This window comes from Ursus americanus, chromosome 21, assembly GCF_024610735.1.
Source record: "Ursus americanus isolate L20-20 chromosome 21, mUrsAme1.1.p, whole genome shotgun sequence".
Classification (NCBI taxonomy): domain Eukaryota; kingdom Metazoa; phylum Chordata; class Mammalia; order Carnivora; family Ursidae; genus Ursus; species Ursus americanus.
In genome coordinates, this window is record NC_142147.1 from 39,503,996 (window position 1) to 39,513,728 (window position 9,733).

Genomic DNA, 9,733 nt, shown 5'->3' on the forward strand with positions numbered 1-9,733 from the left:
AGTAGGAGTCATTCCACGAAGTACCAAGAGTAGGGGTACGGATGCTGAGGTTTATTTGAAGCTGAGGTCCTAGAACATGCTCAGGATCTGGCTCTTCTTAGGGGTTCTCAGGTGTTTGGGGCCCAGGACGAAACTGAGAATGATTAACTTCCTTGCTTTCCCTCCTGAGGGGGGAACAGAGCTCCTCTGGCTTATTCGGAGGCGAAACACGGAACGTGAGTAAATGGGGCTGAAAAGAGATGGAGCCTTTCTAAAATGGAAACCTTCAGCTTCGGGGGCCGTTGGGTGGGGGGACGACACTGGCTCATGGGAGCCCAGACCCCATGTGGCCAGCCCCACCTTGCTACCCCTTCCCCTCCCCAGGACTCCCCACCCCACTTGCCAAACTGCTGCTTCCCTACTGACCACCATCTCCCAGCCTCCCCCTCCTCCAGGAGCCGCTCCTCTCAAAGCTTCACGCCCACCTCCACCACACCCACCACTACCTGATCCTCAGTCCGCCAACTCCTGTTCCCCATCTCTCCCCCTCAACCCTGACCCTTGCCCCTCAACCCAGCGCCTGCTAGCTCCTCCCAAGGAATCCTCCTGCCCTTGTGCCGATAGCCCTTGAGGGAAACGGGGAGCCAATTCCTCGGTGGATTGGCCGCCAGTGAAACAGACATGGGGTTTTAGGCATTTACTCATCATGGAATGGACTCGCCCTCCTCCCCCTCCCCAGGATTTGCAAGAGGAGTTCAGCCCCCTCCTCCCTTCTGATTTCCAGCTTCCTCTGTGGTTTCCATGGAGTCCGAGATGGCTCCCAGCACCTGAGCCCAGAGAGGGGGGGAAGGGAATGAGAGAGCAGCCCAGTGGGCTGGGGGAGGGCAGGGAAAGCTGCTCTTCTGCAGTTCCCCTCAGGTCCACCTGCTTGACCACCCCTGCCAGAGACCCCAGAGGGACACCTGGGCTCATTCTCCTTCTGGAAAGCCCAGGGGGCTGCAGGAAACCTGATCTAGCCTGAAAAGTTCAAAGCCAGCTCCCTGAGGGGGAGTCACCCCCAACCAGAAAATGCCAACTGTGGCCACAGCAAGAGGGAACAGTGTCTGAACTGGCTGGTAAGGACCACACACTTGGTGAGAAGAGCAGCACAGTTTAGGGTAAGTGGCCAAGGACGTCACTGGGTCGGTCTCTGTTCTGCGGGACCCAGGGGGCCCAGCCAAGAGCTCTCTTGAGCTCCATGTTACTGGGGCTCTAAGAGCTAGCTGCAGAATCAGGACCACCGGAGAGAAGGTAAGAAAGATCTATGACGGGTAGCCACTGACCATCGTCCACTTGGGGGTATCCATCCTGCCCAGTTTAGCCCCTTCTATTCTGCCAGGGCCCATGGGGCCACTGTCACTGTGGCTGCCCAGCACCCCAACACCCCTTCTGTCTTGAGGGCTACTAAGTGTGCAGGCCCCAAGCATGTCCAGGCCAGGGCCCTGCCCAGGGTCCCGCTTAGCCAGAAAGGCTTCAGCGGGCTGTAGGAGCACCTCGGTCAGAGCCAGGGTGGGCAGCTGAGTGGGCTGGGACTGTGGAACAGTACCGGTGGGGCCACTAGGCAGAGGCTGTGCCCCTCGGTCCTTCTCCCAGCCTGGTCTCAGCAAGTTCGGAGAGCTGCCTCCCACTCTTCCAGTGAGGTCCTTTTCACGTTCCTTTGCTTCAGTCCACTTTTGAGAGCGTGCCTCACACGTTTGCCAGTGGGCAGGTGGTCTCTACCGGGCAGTTCGATTCTTGGGAATCAGTTATGGTCTCAGAGACCAGCCACTATGCGAGGCCTCCTGGTGCTCTGCCTTGGCTTCCAGTAGAATCCCCGAGAGTCTTTAAAAGCTACTGCCTAGCTTTCCCCCAAGACCAATTGAATCGGAATTCCCAGAAATGGAGACAGGACCCTGGGATTTTTGAAAACTCCCTGGTTGATGCTGACTGAAGTCAGGACTGAGAGAGCTTTGAGACACAGTCCTCCCCAAATCCGTTGGTGGGGACTGCAGGGGTAAGGGTCCCACCAGGGGGATGGCAGGGGTGGTAACCAGGCAGGATCCCTCTCTTCTGACCAACTTCACAAACGGCTCCCCACTGGGTCCACATCCGTCCACTCTGCTCCTGCCTCCTGAAGGCTGCCCACGGGCCCTGCCTCCTCACCCTCCTTGTCCCTTCCTTCCTTCCCCCCAGTCCTGGCTCCATCTTCACATTCAGCCTGGATGAGCCACGAAACCTGGAAAGGAAGCCATCTCTCTGCAACCTTAAAACACACGGCTCACCTCTGATGGGGCCCACCCTACTCCTGGGTGCCCCTCCCCCGGGGGAAATGTCCACCAGCAGACACGGGCCAGCCTGCTCACGGCTGCTCTGCTCAGGATAGCCACAGACGGGAGCTACCCACGTGCCTGTCAACGACAGACTGCATAAATAAAGTCATGTTCTCATACGCTGGAACCCATGCCAGGGAGAGGAAGAATCTCCGAAGCAGAGTGAGGGGTGGGATCCAGCGGACCCAGAAGAGCACGTGCTGGATGATTTCATACCCGCCTTATGCTCCGAAGAGCTGAGCAGTTGCAACAGAGACCGCAGGGCCCGAGAGCCTCAGGCATTTAGTCCTTGGCCCTTTCCAGGAAAATCTGCCAACTCCTCACCTATACGGTAGGGGGAATGGAAAGGGACAGGGAGGGAAGCAAGACTTCTCTTTTATATCACTTTGGTTTTTGGAACTTATGAATGAATGCATGGTCTGTTTGTTTAAAAAAAAAAAGAATAAAAACAAAATCCAGGAAAAACAAAATGAAAAAAAGCACTGAAAATGTCATCTGAACAGTGGGAGAGTCAGAACACTGGCCACCCGTGGCTGGTAGGGCCCCGAAGGGCGCCCAAGAGAAACTCTGGGCCCAGTGGCGATGGGTCTAACTCATCTGGGTGGTCCCATGGGTGCTTTCAGTTTGTGAAACCATACAGAGCTGCACGCTTAGGATGTGTGCACTTTTCGGGATGCGTGTTAAACCTGAGTGAGAGGCGGCGGTCACGGTGGGGCTGCGCTCCAGGAGAAGGACGAGGAAGATGAGGGAAGCGTTTGCAGTTCTGACTAAAGGAGGGAAGGAGAAGACACCTGAACTGAAGGCTCGTTTTCAAGTCAGCTGCGTATTTGCATCCTGCTGGGGGTCTGTCCCTTTGCGCCTCCAGAGCCACCTTGTATCCCGACACCTAGGTGCTGCGAGGTGCGGACAGGAGGCCAGCTCAGCCCAGCCCGGGCTCCTCGTCCCCCCGCCCCTCCCCCAGACCTGTCTGGTGCCTTTCCACCTGGTCCTACTTGGCCTCTTGGCACCCTAGGGTCCTGGGGACCCCTCCCTCCTTCTTGAACCTCTCCCTTGCTTGGTCTGCCACCTGCCCTCCCTCAGTGGCGATTCAGCCCACCCCTCACATTATGCCCCCCCGCCCGCCGTGCCGGGCTCAGCTGAGGGCCTCACCTCCTCTAACGGCTGCTGGGGTGCTGGCTGCCGGGGTGCTGGGAACACAGCTGCTTTGTCTCCGGGCTGGATTGTGGATTCGTCCCTTGGCTCCATTTCTTTTGCCCAAAGAAATCATCAGGCCTCTCAGGAATCTTCTGGCAAGACCAATAGCCTCAAGTAGCCACCTCTTGACCTTCCCCATCTCAGTGACCCTGCGGTCAGCTGTCCACACAGAAATCTGGTGTCACTTCACCTTCATGGATCCTTCGCAAAAAGGCTGCCAGCTCTTCCCCTAAATATTTCTGGAATTCCTGCCCCTCCCTCCCCACACCACCCGGGACCAAGTTCTTACTCTCTCTCATCAGGGTTATCGCTGGAACTTTCCACAAGGCTCTCCCAGCCTCTACCTAGTGATCCTTTAAATAAAAGAGATCTAATCCTTTCCCTGCCGGCTGCTTGCAGCACTCGGGGGGGAGGCCATGTTACCCTTAGGCTAAAGCAGGCAGGTGTCAGGCAGGGCTGCATTTTAGAATCGCCTGGAGAGCTTTTAACAAAGTTGGAGCACACCTTGCCCCAAGCCCCAACTGAGTCGGGCCTCCTGGTGTAGGGCCCCAAACATGGGTACACCTCCTCCTGCCTCCTGTGCTCAGCTCCAGCCCGGTCTTTCTCTGTGCCCCCCACCCCCCGCCCCCCTTCCCCAATTCCACATTCCCCGCCCACCGGCTCCTCTGCTTCCTTCCCTCACGCTGTCCCTGCAGCCTTGGGGTCCTTGTCCTCCCTGCCTCTACCACCTTCAGGGACAACCTGGACCCTTTCCCTCCCTCCCTCCTTCCCGTGCCTCCTGTCTGCTGAGGTGTCCTTCCCTCGTGTGCCCCCTGCCCCGGCCTTTTCCTCCTCATCCCACGCTCCCCGCTCCCTGTGAGCCCTGCTGTCTGTCTCCCCCACTGGAACCGCCCCAGGAGGACACAGCGCGTATCTGCGTCTCCTTGACAGAGACTCTCTCTTCGAGGAAACTTAGGCTCCTCTGAGCCCCCTTCTCAGCTAGGGACTGCAGCCTCAGCACAAAGTCGTGACACCCCGCTCTGAGAGACTTGAGCCCACTCCAGCATGCTTTCTAACAGTGCTAGGCCCCATCCCTGCACAGCCCAGCCTCCCTTCACTTCCTGCCTGGGAAAGCTGAAGTCGGCCCTAGAAACGTGCCCTTTGTTCCCGCCACTACCTGAGGATGGGGCCCCCAGCTCCCAGTTCCTGGGGGAGGACAGGGCCCTATTTCCATAAGCTCCTGTTAATAACCCCCACCTGCGTTTTGTGGATTTTCACTTCCCAGACTGCCCCAGGCCTGCTTGCTGGCCATCCCTGTGAGTCACCCCCTCCCCCCCCAATGCCCCGGTCGCCTCCACACGGAGGAGTGGAGCTCGGTGATACCCACAGCTCATCCCCCTTCTGCAGTGGCTACACAATCTGTCTTTCCTGCCTTCACCTAGCGTCTGGCTCCGCTTCTCTTGTACATCCTCTCTCTTCATTCTTGAGGGAAAGGCAGGCAGGACGGAAGCAGGCTTGTTCCCACCTCTCCGATGAGGGCCTGAGGCCCCAGGCGCTGCACTTGGCCGAGCTCGCTCAGGGGGCCATGCCCCCTCCCCTAAGTGGGTGCCCCTGGTGTATTGACTTCTTAGGGCTGTTAGAACCAATCACGGCACGCTGGGTGGCTCGAAACAATAATTGACTCCCGTGTGGTTTTGGAGGCCGGAAGCGCCAAATCGATCTATCTACATGGCCGGTTCCTTCCAGAGGCTGGGACAGAGAAGGTTCCAGGCCTCTTCCCGAGCTTCTGGTGGCTACTGGAAGCCCTGGGCTTGCTTGGTTTGTGGTGGCATGACTCCAGTCCCTGCCTCCATCTTACCTGGACTTCTCCCCTGGGCTGTGTCCTCTCCCTTTCTGTCCCTTGTAGGGACACTTATCATTGGATTTAGGGCCCGCCTGAACCCAGGATGATCTCATCCCAAGACCCTTAACTTAGTAACATTCACAGAGACTCTTACTCCAAATCTGGTCATGTTCTGAAATTCCAGGTGGACGTATTTTTGGGGACCACCATTCCATGCACTATAGCTAGGGCTCAGTGGGTGCCCACCCTTCTTGCTGGTACTCACACTGGCCTCACCAGGGTGATAAGACAGATCTATGGGGGAGAGGGCCAGGCAGGGAAGATCTCGGGAGTATGGAAGGGCCTGAGATAAAGAATCTGAGACTCCTCACATTCCAACAGACACAGCCTCTGTCAAATGCTCCCCACAGGTGAGCACTTGGCTCAGAGTCAGGAGATCTGGGTTTGAAGCCTGGCCCTGCCCCTCCACTCACTCTGTGATCTCGGGTGAGCAGGTCTCCTCTCTCGGCAAAGGTAAGTCCCCACCCCACACTTGCAGTCCTGGCTCCAGGACTGTGAGTGTGAACTGTGGTAACTTCTGCTTACGTCTCAGAGAGCCCGGCGTCCCCCACACATCCCCGCTTTTGGAGGGGGAGAAAGAGTGGCTGGGTGTGCCTGGGGATGGGATACGCCTGAGCTGGGCAGGCAGTGTGATTTGGCAAGCTGCTGAACTTCCCAGATGGTCATGTCCCCACCGTGGTTTATGCAGATTGTTTCTTCAAGCATCAGTTGAGTCTCCTTCGGACAGGGGAGGGGGACACAGGGTGACCAGGCCCAGAGCAGGATGCAGTAAAGACACATACCATGGGAGTCCTCTGGTAACGAGGATGGGGCTGTGAGCCCACTCAGCAAGGCCTCCCAGAAAGCCGTAAATGGGGTGTGATGTCCACACCGGGACATCAGGGGACTCATTTGCTGAAGAGCCCATGGGGCAGGGAGGATCCAGATGGAAATAAGAGATTCATTCCCAGGATACCTGCATAGACCCTAGAGCCATCTCTAAGGTGTGCAGAGAGAGCGCACACATGTGTCCACTCTCTCCCCAACGCTGAGACCTGTGACCTTTCCTGTGTGGGGTGATGCCCCCTCCCCATACTCAGGACGGGGCTCAGATTTGGGCCATCCACATTCTCTTGTTGGAAGATACAAGTCGTGGAGTGTAGCCAGGATCAGGGCCAGCCCTGAATGGAATAATGAACACAGCACATGGGCTTATCAACCAACACCAAAGACTGCCATGATGGTCCCCAAATAATATTTTCAACAATGGTTGTATTAGGGTTGTGGGATTGTAAGGGATATTCTTCTCTGTTTTCCAAATGTTTGCTAATGTGCTGATATTATCTTCATCATTAAAAAGCTACACATTGAGAAATTATCTCCCAAGTTCCTTTTGTCAAGAGTACAGCCAGGATAATTATCATTTCCGAAGAGGCTGCTTGGGGGACAAGGCACCCCACAGATGGGGACCCGCGAGCCCTGTTCCCCCCTGTTCCAGTTCTGATCGCCAGGAGGTTACACAGCAGTGGGGCATTTCTGCATTTTCACCCAGAGCCGTTTTCACCAGCCTGCAACTGAACACCCTGGCCTCAGTTTCTGCTGAGGATAAGTAGACACAATGCAAACGTATAGATTGTCTCTGCATTTTCTGTAAAACCACTCCCAGACACCATCTGCGGTGTTGTTCACATCTCTTGCAAAGACCCGATTGACAAAGTCCTGTTAGGGTCCTAGCGGGGGGAAACGCTGTCTTGATCAACCCCTGAGCTCCTGAAGAGCTCAGTCATGTCTGTTTCACTCACGTTGTTTTCACAGTGCTCAGTGCAGCACAGGGCATTGACTAACTGTTCAAGTATCGTTTGTAGAATGAGAGAAAAAATGAACTTATTGACTTGCACGGCTTAGAAGTCCAAAGGTGTGTCTTGCATCAAGTACAGCTGGATGCCAGGGTCCAAACAATACCATCAGGAGTCTAACCTCCCACCCTTGGCTCTGCTTTCTTGTGTTATTGCCTTCCTTCTCAGGCAGGCTGATTCCCCGTGACAGCCCAGATGGCCACAAGATTGTCCAAAGGTACTCCCACATACCAGCTTGTCATCCCATAGAAAGAGAGTACTTCATTCTCCCAAAGCCCTGAAGAGGACTCTGGTCAGCTGGCATGGGCCACATGCCCATCACGGAACCAACCGGGGTGGCCAAGGGAATGAGGTCTTCTCATTGGCCAGGTCTGGGTCGTGTCCCACCCCTAGAGCAAGGGGGAGGAGTCAGCTGCATCCCACTCCGGGACACGGAGCCTCTTCTGCCCAGCAAGGACAAGCTGGGAGGGAAGCATGCAGAATCAAGGCTTTCCCTGTCTCTGTAACACCCCAACCTGAACTCCAGAAGTTGCCCCTCTAACCTGCACTTCCCCATCCTGATAAATGGTACAACCACCAACTACTCTGTTCCTAGAGCCAGAATGTTGCAGATTGTGCTTTGTTCTTTCTTTCCCCTCCCTTGTTGGCTCATGGCTTGTGAGCCACATAGGCCCACTTGGGGCATGTGGCCACATAGGCCCAGCCACCCAGCAGTCCGGCCTTAGGCCAGTAGCTGCTTGACCCCCAGGCCCATCAGAGCCCTCACTGTGTCTCTGAAAATCGAGGAGCGGAGAGGACATCATGCCCATTTTATGGATAAATACACCAAGGTCAGGCCGGGCTAATGATGCCTCTCCTCAGGCTATGCAGGAAGCTGGTGGCGGAACCAGGGCAGAGTCCAGGCCTCCTGAGGCTTGCTTGAGAACTACACCCCCTGCCGCACCACACCTTGGCCTGTGGCCCCCTCTGTAACTGACCACCAGGACCAACGAGCCTGGCCCCTTCATCCAACAGGCCTCCCCAGCCAGCCATGACCCAAGGTCTCCGGCTTGGGAACCCCGGGCTCCCTCAGTGTGGGACAGGAGGAGGCAAGGCTCCCATGTGGACAGGGACCCATGGCCATGGCTGGGATAGCACTGAGAATATCTTTCCTCGGGAGCTCCTGGGCTTCAGTTCCAAGGCTAGCCATCACTGTGACTGGCTGCTGGCCACCAGGGTGACTGCCAGGTGTGTCTGCACTTGGGCTATGCCCTCAGTAAAGCAGGACCCTCTGTGGTTGAGGCTCAGAAGGCCTCCAGACAGGGCCTGCTGCTATTGGGCACAAACATACCTTTGCTCATGGGCTCCTTGGTTTTGGGACATTTTAGTCTCTGATATGGAAGAAAGGATGTGCTCGAAGTCAGAGAATCCAACTCAGCTCAAGTCACCTGCGCCCCACGAGGTGTCCAGCAGGTGCAAGGTGCCACTCTGGGCAGCACCGTCCACTCCATGCCTGCGCACGGGGCCCCCAGGAGCTGTGCATCCTGGCCTGACATTCTCATTTACGCTGTCCCCTTCCTTCCACCTTGCAGCTCCATGATAGCCTTGTCCTTGTCCTCTGGGCCACCTGGGTCCTCCCAGAAGTAGATGCTGAGATGCAGTGAGGGGTGCAACAGGTTTATTGGGGGCAATGTCTGCAAGAGAAAATAGGGGAGGAAGTGATTGGACAGGGAGAACCTCAGATCCCAGTGGAGATGTGATAAGATCTCGGCCAACCTAGCAGGGAGCTCGGCAGCAAAACCTGCCCACTAGTCCTGCGTGGACCCAAACAGCCAGGTCCTAGTGTCCCTGCCAAGGGATGCCCAGGAAGAGCCAATTCCCAAAAGGGACAGGAGGATCTTCGTGGCAGCCATGTGACCATTTCACAGATGCAGACACCAGTGCCAAGAGAGGTCAGTGACTCCTAGAGGCACGCGGCTGGCATGTGGCAGAGACAGGCCAGAGAGGGGCAGCCTGGCCCAGACCCTGCCCTCCTCAAGCATGGGGAGTGCCTGGCTCTTGGCTGCTGAGATGCCATTTTCCACTGCTGGTCAGTACTCCAGGACACGTTCCCCTCCCATTCTCCAGGAAGAACGACCACGGCAACCTATGGCAGCTGATGAAGACAATGGCCTGCCAGAGGACCCAGGTCCCTGCTAGACCTCGGCCAAAGCTCCTGCCCCTGGAAAATGTGAGCAGGGACAACAGGCAGTGATTCGGTCCTCACGAACGTCATGAAAGTCTTGCTGTGTAATGACAAGCCCCTTGGAGGTGGTGGCTCTGGTTCTAACAGGGATCCATCAGAAAGCTGTAGCGTTCCCCCGCTCTTTCCAGGGCCACTCGGGTCCATCTACCTGTCAACACAGGGTGCCTTCTCATTGCCACCTGCCCCAGGGCCTGGGACACAACACGACAGGGATCTAATGGCTGCTTGTTCACCCTGCCTCATTGTCAGCACCATCACTGTCCAGAAACGC